Source organism: Coregonus lavaretus, assembly GCF_964263955.1.
Source record: "Coregonus lavaretus genome assembly, chromosome: 19".
Taxonomy (NCBI): Eukaryota; Metazoa; Chordata; class Actinopteri; order Salmoniformes; family Salmonidae; genus Coregonus; species Coregonus lavaretus.
The window spans coordinates 26,203,893-26,231,238 of NC_140006.1; the positions used below are offsets into that span (position 1 = coordinate 26,203,893).

A 27,346-nucleotide genomic window follows, 5' to 3' on the forward strand; every position below is an offset into this window, starting at 1 on the left:
GAATCCATATTGCCATTCTCTTCTTAGTCAGATACAGGTGATTCTATGCTCATTTCGTGGGATTGGGATGTTCGTTTTTCCTGTTCTTGTGCATACATTGCAACTTGACTCAGATTTTGTGAAAGGAAAGGTTTGTGTTGGTGTGCATCCTCATCTACCAGTTGAGGGTATTGATCTCATTCTGGGTAACCAGTTGGCCGGTGTACTGGGCTGGGGTGTGGTTACACAGCAAACCCCTGTTCTCCGTGCTCCTGAGGAGTCAGAACTCTCCAGATAGTCCAGTTATCTATCCAGCTTGTGCCGTGACACATGAGCCGTGTGATGTCAGTAACTGAACAAAGTTCTGTCTGTTACAGAACCGTTTGACTCACCTTTGCCTGCGCATCTCTTGTCTGTTTCTCGTGATGACTTGGTGAAGGAACATCAGGATGACCCCTCTTTGAAGTAGCTGTTTGACAGTGTTGCCAGCTGATGGGATAGAAAGCTCTGCACAAGATTACTCGCTTCAAAACAGTATGCTAGTTCGCAGGTGGGTGCCTCATGGGGAAAACTTTGTAGGTGATCCTATCATGCAGATTGTAGTGCCCTCTATATTTCACCAGACAGTGCTTCAAACCTCCCATTATAATGTTGCTGGACATTTGGGAGTTAGAAAAACGTATTACTATATTTAGTGTTATTTTTTCTGGCCAAGGTTGAAACTTGACATCTCTGCTTATATTAAAACATGTCACACATCCCAGTTGACTGGTAAGCCAAATCAGTCAATTAAACCTGCTCCTCTGTATCCTATTCCTGCCGTTGGGCAGCCTTTTGAACATTTTTACATTTACATTTTAGTCATTTAGCAGACGCTCTTATCCAGAGCGACTTACATTATTGAATTTTTTTTCCCTACCCCCTGTGGGAATCGAACCCACAACCCTGGCGTTGCAAACGCCATGCTCTATCAACTGAGCTACATCCCTGCCGGCCATTCCCTCCCCTACCCTGGACGACGCTGAGCCAATTGCGCGCCGCCACATGGGTCTCCCGGTCACGGCCGGCTACGACAGAGCCTGGATTCGAACCAGGATCTCTGGTGGCACAGCTAGCACTGCAATGCAGTGCCTTAGACCACTGCGCCACTCGGGAGAACATTTAATCATTGACTGTGTCGGTCCTTTGCCCCGCTCTAATTATGGCAGTAGCTATTTGCTTAGTGATGTGCCAAGTAACCAGGTACCCTGCTGCTTATCCTCTACTCACAGTAACTATTAAGTCTGTTGTGAAGGCTTTATCTCAGTTCATCTCTGTATTTGGCAATCCTAAGGTCATTCAGAGTGACCAAGGCTAAAATTGTACCTCACATGTTTGCACAAGTGCTACAGCAGCTTTGTGTCAAGCATAACCAGTCCTCTGCCTATCATGGACAGTGTCAGGGTGAGTTAGTGTTTTCATCAAACTCTGAAGTCTCTACTGTGTGCATACTGTACAGAGCTAGAGTGTGATTGTGATTGGGAAGAAGGTTTGCCATGGTTACTGTTGGCAGCTAGAGAAGTTGTCCAGGAGAGTATAGGATTTAGTCCAAATGATCTGGATTTTGGACATGCAGTGCGTGGCCCTTTGGCTGTGTTGCAGAACAGCTGGGGAACAGTAGAGCCACCACAAAATGTACTTGATTATGTCAGTGGTTTTCCTGATAGACTGTTCTCTGCTGGCGAAATGGCAAAAGAGAAACTGGAAAGTGCACAAGTAAAGATGAAGCATATTTATGACCCTCAGTCTGAACGTAGACAATTTAGCCCTGGTGACCAGGTTTTAGCTCTGTTACCTAGTGTAGGTTCTTCTATTTAGGCTAAGTTCACTGGTCGATTCACAGTGATGCGCAAAGTGTCTGAACAGAGCTATCTGGTTGCAACTCCTAAGCGAAGGAAGGCCACCCAACTTTTATGTGAGTTTGTTGAAACCTTTACTACTCTCGTTCCTTGGCATCGACTGCTGTTAAGTCAGGTGACAGTTCACTTAGAGTTCTGCCCTTTCTGCAATCTCAGTTCTTTTTTTTCTTTTTTTCTTTTTCTTCTCTTTTTCTTCTTTTTTAAATATTATCTTTATTACTTTCCAACCCCGCCACCCTTTCCCTACTTGGAGTAAACTAGTGAACAACAATGCTTAGGCCTCTACTTCCAGCTTATACTTACTATCTACATTTTATGGACACAGTCAATTTTACAATAATTATATTTTGTTTGTTTTATCTCCTGAACTTCTTCTACTCTCAACCTCTCCGATCATTTTCATGATGTCCATCTGGTTTGCTTCTATATGCCATATCTTTCTAACTGTGCTCTTTCACAAAAGCTCCCAACCTACAACCCTATATACTTATTATGGACACAGTATGCTTACATTATTAGTTATCTTGTTATTATTTGTTGTTAATTGTTATTAGTCCCATCCTTCAATTCCATTCAACACCTCCCATCTATCTCCTAACACCATTCATATATAATTTATATTTGCCATATATATTTAAACTGTACTGTGATGTCTTACAAAAGTTCTGAACCTTTCTATTCTCATTGTTTCTACAGATTGTGAATTGAAAATAAACATTTTTGCTAAAAGTATTATTATATTATTGATCGATTGACTATGACTTTTCAGATTACCCAGTAGTGCTATCTGCAGGGTTAGCTCCAGGTAAATATTGCAATCCTTTAGCCATTGCTGGACCTGTGTCCGAAAACAAGCTACAAAAGGACAGTACCAAAACAAATGATCTAATGATTCTGTCTCTTCGCAGCAAAATCTGCAGAGCTGGGAAGATTGTATCCCCCATATAAATATCATTATATTGGTAGCAAGAATTGTATATAATAATTTAAATTGAAAGATTTTAAGTTTTGAATCCGGTGTCGTTTTGCGTATCAGTTCATAAACACTATGCCATGGGATCGGTACGTCAAAAATCTCTTCCCAACTATTTTGCAATCTATATGGGACGGCTGTCAATCCTTTAGTCCTTAAATGAAACTGTTATACTTTTTTATTTATCACAGTTTTCCTTAAACAATTATGTTCTTTAATGACAGACATGTTCCTTACTTTCTCCCACTTCCACTTTCCTCTTCCATTTTTACGGTAAGGCTGCAATTATTTGGTTGTAATTTTGGGTAGAGCAGACATTTCCATATGTTTTTGTTAGCTGAATGTGCGACATAACTCCACCAGTCCTACCGATGATATCATTTGCGAAGATTACGCCTTTTTTTTAAATGTTGTCAAAAAAAAAAGGTTTGGTCAATTACTATTTTTAAGTTTAACCACAATATTTGTTGCATTATTTGTTCTGTCATTTCTGGAGGATTAAATTGAAATTGCAATCCACTTTCTATGGCTTGTTTTAGAAATAGTGATATTCGGGAGATTATTTCCTTTTCAAATAACTGAAAGTGAGTGGTTGTAATCTGAATAAAGGGAAAAAGGCCATTCTTGAACATTGGTTGAGACAATCTAACTAATTTGCTAGAGAACCAGTTCGGATTTAAGTATAACTTTTGTATGACTGAAGCTTTTAGTGATAGGACTAATGCTTTAATATTTAATCATTTCTATCCTCCGAATTCATATTCATTATATAAATAGGCCCGTTTAATTTTGTCTGGCTTGCCGTTCCAAATAAAATGGAATATTTTTTTCTCATATCATTTAAAAAACTGTTCGTTAGGCGTAGGCAAACCATAAGCAAATAGGTAAACTGGGATAATACTAAAGAGTTAATCAGGGTGATTTTTCCACAAATTGACAGGTATTTACCTTTCCATGGTAGCAAGATCTTATCTATTTTTGCTAACTTTCTATTAATATTTATTGAAGTGAGATCATTTATTTCCTTTGGGATATGTATTCCGAGTATATCCACATCACCATCAGACCATTCTATTGGTAAACTACATGGTAATGTAAAACATTTATTTTTTTGTGTTCCAATTCGTAATATAGTACATTTGTCATAATTTGGTTGTAATCCAGAGTGGTTAGAAAATGTATCTAGATCCTCTATGAGGCTGTGGAGGGATTCTAGTTGTGGATTTAAAAGAAAACATGAATCATCAGCATACAATGACACCTTTGTTTTTAAGCCCTGGATTTCTAATTCCTTGATATTATTGTTTGATCTAATTTTAATAGCTAACATCTCGATGGCCACAATAAATAGATATGCCGATAGTGGACAACCTTGTTTCACTCCTCTTGACAGTTTAAAACTTTCTGAGAAATAGCCATTATTTACTATTTTACACCTAGGTTTACTATACATGATTTTGACCCATTTTATAAGAGATTCTCCAAAATTGAAATGCTCCAGGCATTTATATATAAACCCCAGTCGTACTTTATCAAATGCTGTGGTATCTGAACAATTTATGACTTTGCTAATGGTTGCAAATGGTCTTAGAGGATGTTGACTCAGCTTAAGGGAAGCATCTGGAGAGTAGTTCTATAGGGGCACCATAAAACAGAGGAAGTCTGTTAGGTGGAGTCCTGGGATTGGTCTGTAGGGGAAAACACCCATATCAGGTTACATAGGATATATATACTATGGTTTGGGACAAAGGAGCGCAGAATAACATATTTAGAGATTGGGTCAGGTTATTCTCCAGATGTCTGCAGATGTCTGTAAATTGGCGCTGAGATCTTCAAATGTAATAAATAATTCTAATCGAGGACAGTGTCAGCGGATTTCCTTGTTCTCACAGCATAATTAGCATCGTTTTCTCGACACTACAATGCCTTTTCGAAGTCTGCTATGAATAGAAGGCCTGGTTTCCCAGATTTTACATAGTGTTCTATTGTTTCCAATACTTGCCTTATATTATCTCCAATGTATCTTCCATATAAAAAAACTGTCTGAATAGAATGAATAATATCCGACAATACCTTTTTAATTGAATGCGCTATACATTTTGCTATAATTTTTGCATCACAACACTGAAGTGTAAGGGGCTCCAATTTTTTAAATGGACTGGATCTTTATATTTTCCACTTGTATCCTGTTTCAGTAATAATGAGATCTTCTTCTTGATTGTCAGATAATCTACCATTTTGCATGCTCTGTTGAGCATTTGGATGATGGTAAACTTACTGAGTTGGTTGAACTCATTGAAAGTTATCCTGCACTGTTTTTTTATATGCCCTCTCGTACTCATCTCATTGAGGATGTTGGAGATGCTCAGCCAATAAGGCAGCCCTTCTACAGTGTTTCTCCTGACAAGGGCAAGCACTTAGATGCAGAAGTCAAGTAGATGTTGGAAAACGATATTGCTGAACATTCTTGTTCGTTGGGCTTCACCTTGTCCGTTAGTCAAGAAGCCTGATGCATCTTTTAGGCCATGCCCAGACTATCGTAAAGTTAACATTACAAAGCCTGATTCCTTTCCTCTTTCTCGTATGGAGGATTGTGTTGATCAAGTGGGTTCTGCAAAATGTATGAGTACGTTCGATCTTCTAAAAAGGTACTGGCAGGTCCTCTTGTCTCCTAGAGCAAGGGAGATTAGTGCTTTCATCACAACTTCTGGACTGTATTCTTATAAAGTTCTGCATTTTGGTTTGCGTAATGCACCTGCAACATTTCAGCACCTCATGAACCGTGTTGTCTCTGGTCTGGACAGATGTACGGTGTACTTGGATGACGTGGTCACTTATAGAGATACCTCATCTCAGAACGTCCAATATATACAAGCACTGTTTGATAGGTTGCTTGGGTGCGTCTGACAGTTAATCTGGCCAAATATGAGTTTGCTAAGGTAATGGTCACTTTTCTGGGCAAAGTGGTCGATCAGGGTGTGGTTCGCCCAGTGCTTGCCAAAGTTGAAGCTGTTGAGCAGTGTCCGCTTCCCATGACTAATTAGCTTATGCGCTTTCTCGGTATGGTTGGTTATTATCGAAGCTTCTGTAAGAACTTCTCCCCAGTGGTAGCACCCCTGACCGACTTGCTTAAGGCTTAGGTGAAGTAAATTTGGTCGGACAGATGTCAAGCTGCGTTCGAGAATGTAAAGACTCTTGTGTTCTGCCCCAGTGCTTGTTGCCCCTCGGAATGATCCATTCATACTCGATGTAGATGCTAGTAATGTAGGTGTTGGCGCTGTTCTGTTGCAGGCAGATGTCCTGATGGTGGACAATACAATTAGTTACTTCTCTAAGAACTTTAATTCGCACCAGCTCAATTATTCTGTGTTACAGAAGGAAGCGCTTATTTGGGCTCCAACATTTTTATGTGTATGTTGGATCAGGTGGAACCTCTTGTGGTGTACACAGATCATGTGACGTCCCTCCCACTCTGTCTGTTGGGATCTCCTGTTTGGTAGTCTGCTTGTTTCAGGAGGCCAGTGGGCAGAGCTGGGAGGATCGTCAGCTGATGTGGCATACCTGGCCAGGCTTGGCCTTCAGGCTATAAAGGCTGGCCACATCAGCCAACACTTTTTTTTCACTCTTCCCTGACTGGCAGGCTGGTTTCCACCACCTTTTGTTTTTTTTGGTCTGTTTTCACCATACAACACCCTCTCCACTCATCCACACACTGCATACACTACTGATCCTACAGACGTCCACAGCTTGTTACATTTTTGTATCCATTATTTAGTATAATAAATGTATTCCTTTTTACAGTTAAGTTATGCGTGGTCTCCCTTTGTTTCGAACTATGAGCCAGGTCGTAACATTGACCTCATGCCCGCACCCATCCCAGGACTGCTCGATCACAACTACTTCAACCCTTGTCAGTAGTTGATACTAAGCCATGATGACCCATGACATCACAAACACACTCACACCCACAGTACTTTGTTGTTATTTGTGTTCTTTATCTTATTGTTGATTTTGTAATTCTCTTGTTTGCTATCTTAATACTAATTTCTTACCAGAATAAACAAAACCACTCACTCAATGTCAACTTTTAATCTTTTAATTTGTATGCGTCATTAACACAACCATTACAATTTGTTAATCTAAATAATGGGACGAATGTTAAACAAATTCAAATCTAAAAGAAGTCATGAGGTCCAAGTCCCAAGTGAAGTCGCAAGTCAAACTGGTCACGTTTCAAGTCCCAAGTCTCAATGTGGCAGATCCCTTCAAGTTGCGTCACAAGTCGAGTAACAAACAGAAAAGCAGTAAATAGATCTAGAGTTGAAAGTCAACAGACAAGAACCATCTTTGATTAAAAATAATATTTCCACTATTTGTGCATTCCGGAAAAAGCCTCTAGGACCTTAGGAAGCCTATCTTCCCTCATTCTGTTGTCTTCCTCCCTGCGCTTGTTATCATTATCTCTCTGCCTGTTTTTTTTCCTCCCGCCACTGCTTGAACTCATTATTTCCTCTGATTTTAGCGTACCATTTCCAGGAGGCAGCAGAGGTTTCTCCTCTCTCTGTGCTTACTCCTGTTTGGGGACACTTCAAATCCTGGACAAATTGGCATACAGACCGATTACTCATAGCACCTACACTGATTGGAATACTCTGTCAATCATGGCTGTAGTTTCCTTTATGAATCAGCTGACCATTCCTCACAAACACTTTAAAACAAATGATATTACATCTTTCCAATTCTGGGGTTACTCTGTGTCATGCAAAAAAAAAAAATAATAATAATATATATATATATATATATATATATATATATATATATATATATATATATATATATATATAATATAGAATTTGTCCTTTACTACTATAGCCCATAGAAATGCATTGAATAAGACATTCATAAATGGCAAAAAAAAGTCAGTCAAAAAATAAATCATAAGCATTAAGGTTTTGAAGTGTTTGTCATATCTAGGAGATATATGAAAGCTCGGGAAATATATATTTTGGGGTACACATTTAACCCCTTATTTTTTGGGGCACAAATCTACCTCCATACGTCCATTCATTTGTATGGATTATGTCCCGTGACAATTGTGGGTGTTGTAAAATGTAGAACACCATCGTGTTCGTCAGAGTCTCCCCATTCCATAGAGTGGTCATAACCGTTGTAGGCCAAACCGCTGTAGCTCGGCCACCTTCCGCCGCAGATGCAGACGGCCGACATAGATGGATACGGTGGATTGAGAAGCAGCCAATGCAAAAAAAATTATATCCCTAGCTTAAACACAGATTTTTATGGGGATACTTTTATTATGTTACTTAGATTGATGCACAGGTACGTCAATAGACTCTTAAGGATTAAAACACTTCAGTTTTTTCCAATCACGAGTATGGCCACATTTGTCATGAACCACATTAGTATTGTATGATTATTGCACTCCTTACTCAAATGTACACTGTGGTGAATTAAATTGACATTACAAGATTCAATATGCTTACTTTACATTTTTGTTTGAGATTTTCCCATTTATTTTGGACCCACCCAGCTGCAACCTTGCCCTCCAGATTGTGCTCCTGCACTTATATCCTAGACAAGGAGTAAAAACAAATCAAGCTGTTCATTTCCATATATGAATTGCTGCGATGTCATGCAGACTGACGTTTTTGTGTTTATACTTTTTCATAATGACAAGGACACGTTTGATGTCGGACAACAATATAATATTCATGATTTAATGCGTTCCAAAGCCAGTAAGATGAAAGGTGACATTTTATACTGAGGCGTTGATGGGACTTTTAAACATAATACTGCATTGATGACTACCTAGGTTGGCGGAAATAAAAGTACAGGCTTGTTACTGGCAATACCTCACAGATAAAAAGGCGGTAAAAGAAGACTGCATGCTAAAGATGGCAGTTTTCATCTTGGTATGAATGGGATAAGACAGTATGCAATACTTGAAATTCAGGAAGCTCAAGGTTAGATTACATATAATCTTCTTTCAATCCTTCATTCAGTGTTTGCTGACAGCTTTGTAACAACTTTCGATCCCATTGGAGGTATTCTGATGTGAGGCAGGCATATTACTATCATAAAAATGATTGTATCACCTAAAATTATTTTGAATGTATGGAAATGGGAAAAGAGAAGAGACATTCGACAAGGCCTAAATACTGCTAGACACAAAAGTATAGTATTTTTAACCATTAGTCTTGGTCCTAAAAGACATCAGGAATCAATGTGCATTTGTGAGAACATGTTGCAAACAGTCTTATGTCAATTGTTGTAGAGGTCAGGTTGGTTTGCAGTATTACGTAACTGTAACAGGATGTACTAGGTGTCATCCAAGGCCACCTTAAGTGGGTTTCTAATAGAGAGTATGGCTTCACGTACACAAAGCATCACTCAGTATCACTCAGCAACACATTTACGTATTTTGTCAAATGTATGTATTTTTCAGGGATAGCTTCAGTCTGTTCTTGAAAAACGTTGAAAAAAAGATTTCACCTTAAAATCCTACTACAACTCAAATACATTTTCCATCTCGATGTTTATTTTGGAAATTACAGTGCCCTACCAGGCGGTTGAGAAGTCAAGAGGATCATACAGGCAATGCCATGGTAGAATGGCAATTTGAATAGCATTTTTACTCATCTCAACAATATTACATAAATTACTTTAGATATGCTTCAATGGCTTTTATAGGAAGGTAAGCATTGTTAAATGAGGACAGATGTCAAATTTGAACAAATTTGAACAAAGCAAAACGTGTGTCCTAACATGAATATTCAATTACATTGAAATGAATGTGTTTTCAGGGGGTGTATAGTACAATGTCCCCTAAAACAGGTCTCTTAAATTTGAAATGATCCAGGTTTTTCCACCATGTTTCACACATATTCAGACTACCTTTTTTTTATTACTATTATAGGAATTATTTTTTAATTCATGAAATGCTGTTTAAATAATTTATGTTGCATTATATTGTGTTGTCAACCATTCAATTTTAATGACAATTTCAAACTTTATAGTACCTTATATTAACTAATCAACCACCTGGTTCAGCACATTTGTACAAAATGCTTACTTTTTAGCCTTTTTACAAATGTTTAACTATTTATTTACACCTACTCTTCAAGGTCTCTACTAACAGGAATGGTGCAATATTTACCCATCACCAACTGAATTCCTGTCTTTTCTCCCATATCTTTGGTGACTGATTTTGAGTTTTCATACAGCCCTCTGATTGGGCAAAGTTAGATTGCCACAACACTCAATCCAAAAGGATACAAATTATGTAAATTGATGCAAGAGGGCTGGGGGAGTTGACCAATCAAGTTCAAGTGAACTTTTTTTTCATATCCACTGTCAAAACATGCTCTACCAGCCGGTTTTGAAAACAGTTAAAGGGTTAACACGGAAAACCTCCATCGTTCCAGTCAGTTGCCATGGCTGCAGGGCGATGTGGGCAGTTTACATCTTTCCAAGAATCTGCTAAACCATCCACAGTTGATCATTTCAGGGGACTCATATAATCCATCAGCAGCACCCATTCATTCATGTGCATAGAAATATCCCTATTTTTAGAATCCTTGTTTTTCCTCTGATATTTTACTCATTCATGCTCTGTCAGTGACTCTCTGCTTTGTTTTGATACAGGGGTGAACTTAGTTTCTGTGTTCTGTGCTCGATTCAATTCGTATCTCAGTAGTTCAGCACTAAAGCCCAATTGAAATTTAAAGGCAATGTTCCAGAAGCGGAGATTGCATTCACGGTAAACGCTGCATATGTCGGCTCAATCGGCTTCAGCGATACAGATTGAATAGAGCCCTTAGAAGTTATACATGGCTACAACATCAATGGTAATATATCACCAAAGAAGTGGTGGAAGAATAGCTTTTCAAAGGGTTTATTGGTCTTACCTTTATTATTACATGGAGGCCACTTTAGGTTTTCTATCTCCTTTTCTGACCTGATAAGACTCTTATATGTATTCGGTGGAGAAAACATACAGAGCCTCCAGAGCCATATATTTAGATATGACAGTATATTCTCTTTCTAAATACATTGCTCTTCCTATCTCCAAGTGAGTTTTATGGCTTTTAACAATAGACTAACGCGTTGTAGTGCCTTGTATACAAGTAATGCTCTTCTTAGATGAGAATCTAGATTACCAACATTCCAAGAGTTACACATTGTTTTACTCAGACAAAGGAATCTGTATCAAGAATGAAACGCCCCGCTATATTTATTAAACATGCATTATCACAAAGCAATAACAATTATTTTGCTGTCATATGAACTCAGTTGCCAGTTTGAATAGAATAATAAAATGGTGTCCTCAGACCAAAAAAAAAGAGAAAGATTCACAACACTTCAGAGTACTGTATACAGGTTGAGTAGCACACACAAACATATTTTGAGCCAAATCATTAGACAAAAAAGGACAACAAAGGACCAAATAGACAATAATGAATTGATGTGGTGGCTAGTGATTGAAAACCCTTGTGTCATAATACGCCGGACACCACACCTAGTCCCTCCAGGGGGTTATATAATCAACAGAACCATGCCAGGTGCATCTCATGGATGAGCAGATACAGGACAAACATAGCTCCCAGAACTCAATCATATGTGGTCTCATTATGGATTACTTGCAGCTGCCTGGTAAGAGTCAAATGAGCATGATATCAATTATTTTGATGTATCTCTATAGGGTTATGTCAATTGTGTCATAATTACATATTTTGCATACTATATGTGCATATGTTAATTTGTTCTGCAAATTTTTTCAGGTTTCTCATTTATGATATCGATGAGCAAGACAATTTATTTGTAGCATATCCATCTACTTGCACAACATTTTGGACTCATTTTGATCTTGTTGTGAACTCTGTATTTGCTTGACATTGTTGAGTCGAGATGAAGAACAAGTCAGACTACTAAGTTGGTTTAATGTGTTCCAATTACTTGTGTTTTCTTTGTATAACTGCAGACACACTATCGTCCCTCCAGGCCGGTCTCACGATCTCTTTGCAGTCTGCTTATTTCTCTGATCTGGCCCTTGGTTACATTATGATCCTTCAAACGGGCAGACTGGGTTACACACAAAACTTTGCTCATGATGACATTGCCTGAGTCTACTGTTGCTTACATGGTTTCAATAGATGAATATACAGGTAAAATTAGAAACTTATGCGGATTACAATAAATTACTATTATGCTTCTTCCCACCCTGCCCTCATGCCCCACTTGACTACTACACTTTCCTTCAATCTTCAATCTTCAGTCTCCAGTCTTTACTTTACAGGCCTTTGCGTGAATTTAAATCTAAAAATGCTAAGAATTCCTCATGACAATATAGACATGTCAATATTGGATCATCATGCACTCTGGGTTTATTTGTTACAGAAAGCATCATAGCAAATACTAAACCAGGTGGGCAGGTTTTGGCAGAGAGTAAACAGAGAAGCTCCTCTGACAATATCAATGCTCCACAGACAAGTCATAACACCTACAGTGCCTTCAGAAAGTATTCATATCCCTTGAATTATTCCACATTTTGTTGTTTTACACCTGAATTCAAAATGGATTAAATATATGTATTTTTCTCACCCATCTACTGTCACGATCGTCGTAATGAGTGGACCAAGGCGCAGCATGAAATGCGTACATCTTTTATTGAGTACTATTAACAATAACAAAACAACAAAACGAAACGTGAAGTCCTCGGTCATAAACACAAACCTACACGGAACAAGATCCCACAAAAGACAAGTGCACAACATGCTGCCTAAGTATGGTTCCCAATCAGAGACAACGAGCCACAGCTGTCTCTAATTGGGAACCACCCCGGCCAACATAGAAACACATAAACTAGAACAAGAACATAGAAAACGAAACATAGAACCTAACACCCAGAAACTAACACATAGAAACTAACACCCTGGCTCAACATATAAAAGTCGCCAGAGCCAGGGCGTGACAGCACCCCCCCCCCCCCCCCCCCCCCAAAGGCGCGGACTGTGACCGTGCCAACTATTCCGCCTCGGAGGCGGATCCGGCTCCGGGCGTGACCACCACCCTCTAACTAACCCCCCGTAGCGCCCCTGGTCTGGTCCCGCTGGCTGGAGCTGGACTGGACATCGGTGGAGCGGATTGCTTAGGCTCCGGTGTGGAGCAGCTGACCGGTACCTGACCAGGCACCGGTGAAACAGGCACGGGCTGTGCCGGACTGACGACGCGCACCACAGGCTTGGTGCGGGGAGCAGGAATGGGCCGGACCGGGCTGACGACGCGCACCACTGGCTTGGTGCGGGGAGCAGGAACAGACCGGGCTGACGACGCGCACCACTGGCTTGGTGCGGGGAGCAGGAACGGGCCGGAACGGGCTGGCGACGCGCACCACTGGCTTGGTGCGGGGAGCAGGAACGGGCCAGACCGGGCTGACGACGCGCACCACTGGCTTGGTGCGGGGAGCAGGAACAGGCCGGACCGGGCTGGCGACGTGCACCACTGGCTTGGTGCGGGGAGCAGGAACAGGCCGGACTGGGCTGGCGACGCGCACCACTGGCTTGGTGCGGGGAGCAGGAACAGGCCGGACCGGGCTGGCGACGCGCACCACTGGCTTGGTGCGGGGAGCAGGAACAGGCCGGACCGGGCTGGCGACGCGCACCACAGGCTTGGTGCGAGGGAAAGGAACAGGCCGGGCCGGGCTGGCGACGCGCACCACAGGCTTGGTGCGAGGGGCAGGAACAGGCCGGGCCGGGCAGGCGACGCGCACCACAGGCTTGGTGCGAGGAGAAGGGAACAGGCCGGGCCGGGCTGGCGACGCGCACCACAGGCTTGGTGCGAGGGGCAGGAACAGGCCGGGACGGGCTGGCGACGCGCACCCAAGGCTTGGTGCGAGGGGCAGGAATAGGCCGGGCCGGGCTGGCGATGCGCACCCCAGGCTTGGTGCGAGGGGCAGGAACAGGCCGGGCAGGGCTGGCGACGCGCACCACAGGCTTGGTGCGAGGGGCAGGAACAGGCCGGGCCGGGCTGGCGACGCGCACCACAGGCTTGGTGCAAGGGGCAGGAACAGGCCGGGCCGGGCTGGCAAAGCACACCATGGCTCTAAGTATTCACACCCCAATACATGATAGAATCACCTTTTGCAGCGATTACAGCTGTGAGTCTCTAAGAGCTTTGCACACCTTAATTGTACAATATTTGCAAATTATTCTTTTTAAAATTCTTCAAGCTCTGTGAAGTTGGTTGTTGATCATTGAAAGACAATTATTTTTAAGTCTTGCCATAGATTTTAAAGCCGATTTAAGTCAAAACTGTAACTAGAACACTAAGGAAAATCCTATGTTTTCTTGGTAAGCAACTCCAGTGTATATTTGGCCTTGTGTTTTAGGTTATTGTCCTGCTGAAAGGTGAATTTGTCTCCCAGTGTCTGTTGGAAAGCAGACTGAACCAGGTTTTCCTAGGTATGTTATGGGTATGCTTAGCTCTATTTTGTTTATTTGTGTCCTAAAAAACTCCCATGTCTTTGCCAATGACAAGCATACCCATAACATGATGCAGCCACCAACATGCTTGAAAATATGAAGAGTGGTATTCAGTGATGTTTTGTGTTGGATTTGCCCGAAACATAACACTTTGTATTCAGGACATAAAGTTAATTTCTTTGCCACATTTTTCTTTAATGCCTTATTGTAAACAGGATGCATGTTTTGGAATATTTTTGTTCTGTACAGGCTTAATTCTTTTCACTCTGTGATTTAGGCTAGTATTGATTTGTATTTTGATTTGTTTAACACTTTTTTGGTTACTACATGATTCCATATGTGTTATTTCATAGTTTTGGGGTATTTCATAGTCTTCAGTATTATTCTACAATGTAGAAAATAATCGAAAATAAAGAAAATCCCTTGAATGAGTAGGTGTGTCCAAACATTTGACCAGTAGTGTACATTAACTATGTTATGTGTAGTCTATGAGACCAGGCTGATCTACCAATAGGTGCCCTTCTTTGCAAGGCATTGGAAAACCTCCCTGGACTTTGTGGTTGAATCTGTGTTTAAAATTCACTGCTTGACTGAGGGGCATTATAGATAATTGTATGTGTGGGGTACAGAGATAAGGTAGTCATTCAACAATCATTTTAAACATGATTATTGCACACAGAGTGAGTCCATGCAATTTACTATGTGACTTGTTAAGCACATTTTTACTAATTAACTTATTTAGCTTTGCCATAACAAAGGGTTGAATACTTATTGACTTTTTAAAAATTAATTTCCAAAAAATTCTAAAAACAGTAGGCCAGTGACACAAAATCTCAATACAATTAAATTCAGGCTGTAACGCAAAAACATTTGGAAAAAGTCAAGGGGTGTGAATATTTTCTGAAGGCATTTTCTGACTCAAGGACTTCAGCTGGATCTACAGCAAACGTAAAGCCAGCCCAACAAAAGCTGCATTCTGAGGCTGATGAGAGCCATTGCTGCTAGCCTATTCATCAGTTATAATGCACTCAAGGTCTACGTCCCAAATGGCACCCTTTCCCTATATAGTGCACCCTTTCCCTATATATTTTCTACAAGTTATTTAAAATATGATGAAAAAAACATGACTATAAAGAATCCATTACAACAACAACAAAGGATTTAAGAAACAAACTTTCAAACGAAAGGAAACTTCTTGGCAGGGAAAAAACGAATTTGAATAAATGTGGGTTTTGACACTCTTATGTAGGTGTCATAACCAGACATAAAGTAACGCAATATACAGTACCAGTCAAAAGTTTGGACACACCTACTCATTTAAGAGTTTTTCTTTATTTTTACTATTTTCTACATTGTAGAATAATAGTGAAGAAATCAAAACTGTGAAATAACACCTATGGAATCATGTAGCAACCAAAAAAGTGTTAAACATATTTTATATTTGAGATTCTTCAAATAGCCACCCTTTGCCATGATGACAGCTTTGCACACTCTTGGCATTCTCTCAACCAGCTTTTTCTTTGTCATTTAGCAGACGCTCTTATCCAGAGCGACTTACATTTAGTGAGTGCATACATTTTCATACTGGCCCCCCGTGGGAAACGAACCCACAACCCATGCGTTGCAAGCACCATGCTCTAACAACTGAGCTACAGGAATGCTTCACCTGGAATGCTTTTCCAACAGTCTTGAAGAAGTTCCCACATATGCTTAGCACTTGTTGGCTGATTTTCCTTCACTCTGCGGTCCGACTCATCTCAATTGGGTTGAGGTCGGGGGATTGTGGAGGCCAGGTCATCTGATGCAGCACTCCATCACTCTCCTTCTTGGTAAAATAGCCCTTACACATTCTGGAGGTGTGTTGGGCCATTGTCCTGTTGAAAAACAAAGTATAGTCCCACTAAGCCCAAACCAGATGGGATGGCGTATCGCTGCAGAATGCTGTGGTAGCCATGCTGGTTAATTGTCACCAGCAAAGCACCCCCACACCATAACACCTCCTCCTCCATGCTTTACGGTGGGAACTACACATGCAGAGATCATCCGTTCACCCACACTGCATCTCACAAAGACGCAGAGGTTGGAACCAAAAATCTCAAATTTGTACTCCAGACCAAAGGATACATTTCCACCGGTCTAATGTCCATTGCTTGTGTTCCTTGGCCCAAGCAGGTCTCTTCTTCTCATTGGTGTCCTTTAGTAGTGGTTTCTTTGCAGCAATTCAACCATGAAGGCCTGATTCACATAGTCCCCTCTGAACAGTTGATGTTGAGATGTGTCTGTGAGTTGAACTCTGTGAAACATATATTTTGGCTGCAATTTTTGAGGCTGGTAACCAGTGGCGGCTCCTGAAAAAATTCTCAGCGGGGGCAATTTTTCTGATGATTTAGGTGACCTACACACATTTTAAAAAAGATATGTCCAGCAACAACATGAAGACAGGGGCAGCATATAAGTCAATACCAGAAGCATTTATTGACTGATCTCAAAAGTGTTGGCTTACCAGGGTTGGTGGAGCCCTCAGTTTCATCTTTGCCTCGCAAAGCTAACTCAAACACTCCGCAAAACTTCACACACTGGATTAGCCGGCTGAGGATGTGGCGGTTCTTGCTAATGTCGTAGTAAATATATTTGTTATAGTGAATATGGAATATGATATGTTGAGTAAAATGTTGTGCTAAGATCTATTTAGGTCAGGAGCTGGTTATAAGTTCTGTTCCTATCCAATAACAATGGACAAAAGGGTCCTATCTTGTCAGCCTTGTCAGCAGGTGGCCAAGGACAACACCCACGCCATAGGCCTCTCAGTTCTTCCAACTCACGAGTTCTTGCTCTGAGGACACACACACACACACACCCAAACACACACACACACACATCATCACTGTTAAACACACACACACACACACACACACACACATCATCACTGTTAAACACACACACACACACACACACACAAAAATCCCCTCTCTTAGGCTGAACATTTGAAGACAGAGAACCCGACTCAGAGCCAATGCAACAGTGACACTAGCCTGGAGGGGACCTCGCCCAACTCATCAGGACCAATCAGAAGATCAGAACTACTAGATTCAACCTACTTCATTTATTGCATAAAATGTCTGCACACAATGTTTCGGGGCTCTCTTCAGATAATAATAATAATATGCCATTTAGCAGACGCTTTTATCCAAAGCGACTTACAGTCATGCGTGCATACATTTTTGTGTATGGGTGGTCCCGGGGATCGAACCCACTACCTTGGCGTTACAAGCGCCGTGCTCTACCAGCTGAGCTACAGAAAGTGGATACTCATGGATGCGCATCGCAATTGTAAAATGTCAACACAATTGGAGACACCACGTCATTTTTGGAGACATGTTATTGACAGTAAACTATTGTAGATGCGACTGCTAACTAAATAAAACATTTTAGCTGGCTAGCTAATCATCTTAGCTAAATGTGGGGCAAACAATTCAGTTATTTACCGTTAATTTGAGGGATTGGGGTGAAAGAAATCGAGTTACATAGTGATACTTTACGATATACTGTATTGACAATATCGCAATATTTTAGCGCTAGTTGGCTGTACCTGCACCAAAACACCATTATTGTTCCTTCATAGCTTGTTCTCAATCTTTTCACATTGGGAGCCAATTTGTTTTCAGCACTTTTATTTCCATGACTGATCAAAACTCGTTCTCATGGCTTTCTGATCCCTCTGCAACAGACATATGGTGCGCAATAAAATCACAGTTTCGAATCGCAATACGTATAGAATCATGAGACTCGCAATGCATATATCTTATCGTGAGGTTCCTGGCAATTCCCAGCCCAAGTTCATTTGCCACAACAAATCTCTTCGCTAGCAAACGCGATGTCTTCTCCAAAACGGCAATGTGTCTCCAGCAATGTTTACTTTTTTGACGTTCTATGGCATCTCCACTTTCCAAGCATATATGACCACATGTAATATTTTGGTAAGTGATGCAAATAGTGAACTATGTAGGGCCAGGATGTAAAATATATGTAGCTGCAGCAATTTCTCTTATCTGATATGGTAAGTAATGGGGCTTAATGTATAGCTCCCTAAGAGTTTGACGAACGGGTCCGTGCACGCGATTCCAGATATCTTTACCTCTGAATAAACTGCCTTTATTATACCATATCCACCCTGTCCAAAGTCTCTACTTGGTCTCAGTTCTCCAGTAAACTTGTGATTATCAACACTAACCTCATCGTTGTGGCGGCGGACAGATAGCCTGTATCCCTCCTCCAGTTGAGTGGCAATGTTCTTTTTTCGTTCGTACCAATTTTTGGAAAATCCTCGGGTGTAGGACTTTCCGCCTTTAGTAGAAACCTGTTGAATTATTAAATTTGGTCTGGGAGGTCCTAATTGTTTCGTTGCCAATTTATCTTGATTTGTTCGCCGACAAAAAGGAACTTCTTTCAAAGAGACAATCGAGTTGCACTGCCATTTTGACAGTAATAGTGAATTGATTGATGAGGCTACCCGCTCTTTTCTTAGTTACGTTCATGGTTATGTTACGTATGACGAAAGCGCGTAAGTGCAAGCCCTCAGAAACCCATAGAGATTGTATTGAAAGCTCTGATATTTGAAAAAAATAGATTTTACATGGGAGTCTATGAGAGACTTCTGGGCGATTTTCAACCTGACTGAAATCGCCCCAAAAGGGGGGGGGGGGCATTTGAAGCACGACTTTAGCCTGATTGGACATTTAGTGGCAGATCAGACCAGACGTCTAGATTACAACACTGATAACTACTGTTGCCGTGATATAATTGATTAGTAAAAAAATCCCTTCCTTTTCCCGTTTGGCAGTGCGTCGCCCATATCGCCCTATTGAACACACCGCCCCTGCTGGTAACCCTACTGAACTTATCCTCTGCAGCAGAGGTAACTCTGGGTCTTCCATTCCTGTGGTGGTCCTCATGAGAGGCAGTTTCATCATAGCGCTTGATGGTTTTTGCGACTGGACTTTCATGTCTTAAAGAAACTGTCATTTCTCTTTGCTTATTTGAGCTGTTCTTGCCATAGTATGGACTTGGTCTTTTACCAAATAGGGCTATCTTCTATCTCCCCCCCCCCCCCCCCCCACACACACCTTGTCACAACAAAACGGATTGGCTCAAACACATTAATTCTGCAAATTGACTTTTAAGAAGGCACACCTGTTAATTGAAATGGATTCCAAGTGACTACCTCATGAAGCTGGTTGAGAGAATGCCAAGAGTGTGCAAAGCTGTCATCAAGGCAAAGGGTGGCTATTTGAAGAATCTCAAATATAAATTTATTTAAATATATTTTGATTTGTTTAACACTTTTTTGGTTACTACATGATTTCATATGTGTTATATCATAGTTTTGATGTCTTCACTATTATTCTACAATGCAAAAAAAAAGAAAAATAAAGAAAAACCCTTGAATGTGAAGGTGTGTCCAAAGTTTTGACTGGAAGTGTATGTCACAATGGGTGTAAACATATATGTGTTATGACCATATTATGACAAGTTATTACAAGTTATGTCAGCTGTTATGACATATTACGACATCGTTATGACCGGGTCATACCGTGTTATGACATTGGATGTCAAGTAAAGTGTTACTGTGTTTTCTGTGCAGGGACAGTGTTAGCTACATTCTCACCTTACTATCAATCCTCCTCTTTCTACTAGATAAACAATGTAGCCGTTGGCAAACTTACACTGTGATACATTTATCCTTGTTACTTCCATTGAATTTGCTCATTTTGTCCTCCTAATATTGGCTATATTGTTTTGTTGTTATAAAGTTAAATGCAATTATAAGATCATGATAATCTCTTATTGAGATATCCATCTGTAATATGTATGTATTTACTCAGAAGGGACCATGTCCAATCTGTACAGTGTACTTCTGGCCAGATACCACTTATTCCCTGAAGTGAAGACAAAAGGCTTGACGGCTTTGCCCAGACTAATCCTCTTCACCTTAGCAAATGTATGCATTACTAGTATCCACTTTAGACCATGCTTATATTATCTATAAACATGTACTGACAAATACCTTTTCCCCCTCCCCTAGAGTCATTATTCAGTCAAGAAATCTGCAGCTGTCCTTGGTCTAGGGAGTGAAAATGGTGTAGTGGTGAAATGTGATGACCGGCAAGCAAGAAGGGCAGAGTGATTTGCATTTGTTGATCGTGAATGTTGACAATATCATCAGAGCTAGTTGAGTGATGCCGTTTTCTTTTTATTCAATGGGAAAGATGATCCCTGCAGAATTGAAATCCAGTATCATAACTGCCAAAGATCAGGTAATGGTTGAATGAGTCTACTCTTGCCAAACTGAGGGATAGAGTTTTTTTTTAATGGAATTTGCATATATTTTCAGCCAGGGAAGGATTTATTTAAATAAGAAAGAAACAGATACCCCCAAAAGAATTCGCTCAAATCAGAATTTCTGTTTTCAAGTCAACAACATTGTCTGGTGTATAAAATTAGCTACTAGAGCTCCAGTGCGTTGGCAGGGACTATTTGACAGGAACAGGTCAACACACTCATCATGATTCCTGTCATCTCTCTCTCTCTCTCTCTCTCTCTCTCTCTCTCTCTCTCTCTCCAGGGTTGTGTCCAATTCTACTTCAATGCCACGGCAGGCACCACTGTGTACATACTGAGCCTTTGATATTTTCAATGCCATCGTAGGCATCTGTGAGAGCCATGGACTATGGCTGCATGTTGATGTATTTACCTTACAGCATCTATCTATAAATCATTGTTTACTGGACACAGATTAAGCCTTATCCTGGACAAAAAATATATTTCAATTAGACATCCTTTTTAGTCCAGTACTAGACATAATTTGTGTCCGGGAAAGCGTTCCCATAAGATTTTGTTATCTTTACATATTTTATATCTTAGATATAAGATTGTATTTACAGACTCTCTTTATTTCTTAACAGGCAGCCTGGGGCGGAGGACTGTTGATGTCCAAGAGGCACTGCGTGAAACTAAAAGGGACTGAACCATACAGTAACCAAAGAGAACAGAGACTTGAGGACAAAACATAATTTAATACTTTCACAGAAGATCATAGATGGCTGGATTTCACTGTACTGTATAGCCAGTGTCAATAACATGTACATGGAATTGACTCTCAAAAGCAAATGCCTTGATTTGTTCTTACATGCAGGTCTATTTTAATGTTTTTAAATTATAGAGCCTGGTCTGTGAAATGGAACCCTCATAAAATGATGGGTGCTCCGCTGCACTTCTCAGCCATACTGGTGAAGAAAAGGGTGAGTAGTCTATTGCTATGAATCTTAAAAAATCAATGACCACTATTACATTTAATCCTGAACTACTGTTTTACAATTTGCACACGAGCACACCCACACACGAAATCATGGACACATACACACTCACTCACGCACACACACACACACACACACACACACACACACACACACACACACACACACACACACACACACACACACACACACACACACACACACACACAACACATACACCCAATGTAATAAGACTGCAATCAGATGTGTGCTGAATACCTCTTCCAAACTGACAATAACTATGACACCTATTATGACACCGGAGACAAGACCATTCAATGTGGAAGGCATGTTGATGTCTTCTAACTCTGGCTCATGTGGAAGGCCAAGGTACAGTGGGGAAAAAAAGTATTTAGTCAGCCACCAATTGTGCAAGTTCTCCCACTTAAAAAGATGAGAGAGGCCTGTAATTTTCATCATAGGTACACGTCAACTATGACAGACAAAATGAGGAAAAAAAATCCAGAAAATCACATTGTAGGATTTTTAATGAATTTATTTGCAAATTATGGTGGAAAATAAGTATTTGGTCAATAACAAAAGTTTCTCAATACTTTGTTATATACCCTTTGTTGGCAATGACACAGGTCAAACGTTTTCTGTAAGTCTTCACAAGGTTTTCACACACTGTTGCTGGTATTTTGGCCCATTCCTCCATGCAGATCTCCTCTAGAGCAGTGATGTTTTGGGGCTGTCGCTGGGCAACACGGACTTTCAACTCCCTCCAAAGATTTTCTATGGGGTTGAGATCTGGAGACTGGCTAGGCCACTCCAGGACCTTGAAATGCTTCTTACGAAGCCACTCCTTCGTTGCCCGGGCGGTGTGTTTGGGATCATTGTCATGCTGAAAGACCCAGCCACGTTTCATCTTCAATGCCCTTGCTGATGGAAGGAGGTTTTCACTCAAAATCTCACGAAACATGGCCCCATTAATTTTTTCCTTTACACGGATCAGTCGTCCTGGTCCCTTTGCAGAAAAACAGCCCCAAAGCATGATGTTTCCACCCCCATGCTTCACAGTAGGTATGGTGTTCTTTGGATGCAACTCAGCATTCTTTGTCCTCCAAACACGACAAGTTGAGTTTTTACCAAAAAGTTATATTTCGGTTTCATCTGACCATATGACATTTACCCAATCCTCTTCTGGATCATCCAAAAGCAAACTTCAGACGGGCCTGGACATGTACTGGCTTAAGCAGGGGGACACGTCTGGCACTGCAGGATTTGTGTCCCTGGCGGCGTAGTGTGTTACTGATGGTACGCTTTGTTACTTTGGTCCCAGCTCTCTGCAGGTTATTCACTAGGTCCCCCCGTGTGGTTCTGGGATTTTTGCTCACCGTTCTTGTGATCATTTTGACCCCACGGGGTGAGATCTTGCGTGGAGCCCCAGATCGAGGGAGATTATCAGTGGTCTTGTATGTCTTCCATTTCCTAATAATTGCTCCCACAGTTGATTTCTTCAAACCAAGCTGCTTACCTATTGCAGATTCAGTCTCCCCAGCCTGGTGCAGGTCTACAATTTTGTTTCTGGTGTCCTTTGACAGCTCTTTGGTCTTGGCCATAGTGGAGTTTGGAGTGTGACTGTTTGAGGTTGTGGACAGGTGTCTTTTATACTGATAACAAGTTTAAACAGGTGCGATTAATACAGGTAACGAGTGGAGGACAGAGGAGCCTCTTAAAGAAGAAGTTACAGGTCTGTGAGAGACAGAAATCTTGCTTGTTTGTAGGTGACCAAATACTTATTTTCCACCATAATTTGCAAATAAATTCATTAAAAATCCTACAATGTGATTTTCTGGATTTTTTTTTCTCTCAATTTGTCTGTCATAGTTGACGTGTACCTATGATGAAAATTACAGGCCTCTCTCATCTTTTTAAGTGGGAGAACTTGCACAATTGGTGGCTGACTAAATACTTTTTTTCCCCACTGTGTATGTAACATACTCACATGGACTTTATTATTTTATTCATCAACTGGTAAATAACACACATTGACACCCACCCTGACACATTTATATATTTTTATTTTATTTTATTATTTACTGTGCATTTGGAAAGTATGAAGACCCCTTTACTTTTTCCACATTTTGTTATGTTACAGCCTTATTCTAAAATTGATTAAATATAATTTGTTTCTCATCAATCTACACACAATACCCCATAATGACATTACTTGAAATTTGTGCAAATTCATACAAAATAAAAAACTGAAATAACACATTTACATAAGTATTCAGACCCTTCACTCAGTACTTTGTTCAAGCACCTTTGGCAGAGATTACAGCCTCAAGTCTTCTTGGGTATGACGCTACAAGCTTGGCACACCTGTATTTGGGGAGTTTCTCCCATTCTTCTCAAGCTCTGTCAGGTTGGATGGGGAGTGTCGCTGGACAGCTATTTTCAGGTCTCTCCAGAGATGTTCGATCGGGTTCCAGTCCGGGCTCTGGCTAGGCCACTCAAGGACATTCAGAGACTTGTCCCGAAGCCACTCCTGCATTGTCTTAGCTGTGTGCTAAGTGGTTGTTGTCCTGTTGGAAGGTGAACCTTTGCCCCAGTCTGAGGTTCTGAGAGCTCTGGAGCAGGTTTCATCAAGGATCTCTCTGTACTTTACTCCGTTCATCTTTCACTCGATCCTTACTAGTCTCCCAGTCCTTGCCACTGAAAAACGTCCCCACAGCATGATGCTGACACCACCATGCTTCAACGTAGGGATGGTGCCAGGTTTCCTCCAGACGTGATGCTTGGCATTCAGGCCAAAGAGTTCAATCTTGGTTTCATTAGACCAGATAATCTTGTTTTTTATGGTCTGAGAGTCCTTTAGGTGCCTTTTGGCAAACACCAAGTGAGCTGTTATGTGCCTTTTACTGAGGAGTGGCTTCCATCTTGCCACTCTACCATAAAGGCTTGATTGGTGGAGTGCTAAAGAGATGGTTGTCCTTCTGGAAGGTTCTCTCATCTCCACAGAGGAACTCTGGAGCTCTGTCAGTGACCATCGGGTTCTTGGTCGCCTCCCTGAACAAGGTCCTTCTCCCCCGATTTCTCAGTTTGGCCGAGCGGCCAGCTCTAGGAAGAGTCTTGGTGGTTCCAAACTTCTTCCATTTAAGAATGATGGAGGCCACTGTGTTCTTGGGGACCTTCAATGCTCCAGAAATGTGTTGGTGCCCTTCCCCAGATCCGTGCCTCGACACAATCCTGTCTCATAGCTCTACGGAAAATTCATTCGACCTCTTGGCTTGGTTTTTGCTCTGACATGCACTGTCAACTGTGGGACCTTATATAGACAAGTGTGTATCTTTCCAAATCATGTCCAATCAATTGAATTCACCACAGGTGGACTCCAATCAAGTTGTAGAAACATCTCAAGGATTATCAATGGAAACAGGATGCACCTTTCAATTCTGATTCTCATAGCAAAGGGTCTAAATACTTATGTAAATAAGGTATTTCTGATTTTTATTTTAAAATACATTGCAAAAATGTCTAAAAACCTGTTTTGGCTTCGTCATTATGGGGTATTGTGTGAAAGTTTTATTTTTAAATCAATTTTACAATAAGGCTGTAACGTAACAAAATGTGAAAAAAGGGAAGGGGTCTGAATAATTTCCGAATGCACTGTATATGTCTGTTCTCAGGGTTCAGAAAGCTTTGGATCACAAGTCAATAAATATTTGGAAAAATGCTGAGTACTTGTTTGCCTAACTTAAACAAAGGCCAGACTTTGAACCTCTTCAAAAGCAAAGTAAGTCTGTTTCAAACTCATTAACAAGTCCCTTGTAGTTATTGCATAATTAATTGGTGATTGGAATCGTTGCTAAGCCTTTTATCAATGATACATCCCCTCGCAGCCTGAACACATCAATGTGTGCTTCTGGGTCATCCCACGCAGTCTGAAGAACAAGCCACCAGATCCGGAGAGTAACCGGAGACTCCATGAGGTAATGCTACAAATTGGATCTCTAATGTTAGTGACAGTGTTTCGCCTAGAATTTATTTCAGCAGCGGTGGTAAAGGTAGTGAAGGGAGGGTCCAGGGGCATGCCTCATTGGGAGATGTTTTTGAAGAACGACTGTGAGAAGGTCACTTCTGGTGACTTTTTAAAAGGACACTACTCCAAAATGCATGCAGATTAAATTATGTTGACACCATCTGAAATATAACTGATGCACGCCACTGCACTGTAGGGAGATGATGAGGAGCAAGCGGTGGCTGTGCACTCATGGTGCTCATTCGCGCCACTGCTCGCTCTGTTTGCTACAAATATACGTTGTAATTTGTCACTCTGATCTTAAAGGGATAGTACAAGATTTTCTACCTTCCCAGTATATCCCTACAGTACATCTCTGCGAGCAGTGAAGGAAGTTGAAGATAGTTTTGCGAGCTATTGCTAACTAGCATTAGCGCAATGATTGGAAGTCTACAGGAACAGCTAGCATGACTTCCAGTCATTCCACTAACACTAGCTAGAATTTGAGCTAACGCTAGATAGAAATTGCGCTAATGCTAGTTAGCAACTTCCTTCAAACTGCACGCAGAGACATAAAAATGATATCCAATAGCTTATCTGACTCTGGGTACTTAGAAAAGGGCTTAATTGCCAAAATCTCACACTATCCCTTTAAACGTGCAGTGCACCGCTGCTAAATGAATATAGGGGAAACACTGAGTGATATATTAGATGTGTCTTAATTCAACCTTAGTGGTCCTTTATCCATTAGATACTGCAGATACTGTATCTATACTCATAACTATCAGCAACACATCATAACTTCAGTTCATACTCTATAAAGCTATAGCTAAATAACTGTTTGGTTTCTAAGGTGGCACCAAAGATCAAAGCCAATATGATGGAGCATGGGATGACCATGATTGGCTATCAGCCACTCAGAGACTAAGTGAACTTCTTCCGATGTCTTCTCCAACCCAGCCACACAGACAGAGGATGTGGACTACCTGTCGGAGGAGATTGCTCATCTTGGTCATGATATATACCTCTGGATTGAGAATAAGGATTGAGACCACTTTATGAATCAGATTGTGGCTCAGATCAACTGTAAACATTTAGAGGAAAATAGGTAATAACTGTCCGAAACCTAAATATACTGCATCTCTAGACGCACTAATTGTTCTCAAATGTTTTATTGTGTAAAACAGTCCTTTCTATAAAAATATATACATATTATTTGTATTCCAGGGTATCAGGAAAGTGTTATACTGAAGCCAGTTTATTTCTACATTCGTTTTATTAGTGTACAATATTATTGTAGCCTATATATCTAAGAGGACAATGAGCATTGTTTTATTTTTATATATAATTTCTCAAATGTCATATTTTCATACATTTCAAAATAGAAATGCTAAAAGTAGGCAACAGTTGGTGCTGTTATTTGGTAATTGTATTAACTGAAGGGTTATTAAAGTGTTAACAGTTTTTCTAAATCGCGTGCAAATATATATATATTTTTTAATGTTGTCGATTTTAAAAACAGAGTCCACAAGACAAAACTCAATGGCCTTTTGCAAAACAGTTACGTGTTTTCAAAATGTAGTTGCTTTCTCAAAACTTAAATACAATCATCAAAACTATATTATACCATTAAAATTGAAAATACATTCATCAAAGAACATGACTGCCTGCAAAAAGATAAA

At 40.7% G+C, this 27,346-nt stretch overlaps 1 pseudogene across 1 annotated transcript; it reads left to right on the plus strand.

Moving 5' to 3' along the window:
* The first annotated feature begins 1,704 nt into the window (after positions 1–1,704).
* LOC311146255 (glutamate decarboxylase 1-like) lies at positions 1,705–26,713 on the plus strand (annotated as a pseudogene). Its single transcript has 11 exons — positions 1,705–1,771; positions 20,231–20,346; positions 20,431–20,500; positions 20,583–20,662; positions 20,971–21,091; positions 21,311–21,375; positions 21,568–21,650; positions 21,894–22,030; positions 25,333–25,439; positions 25,546–25,635; positions 26,518–26,713. The product of its transcript is annotated as a glutamate decarboxylase 1-like (transcript).
* The last annotated feature ends 633 nt before the right edge of the window (positions 26,714–27,346 follow it).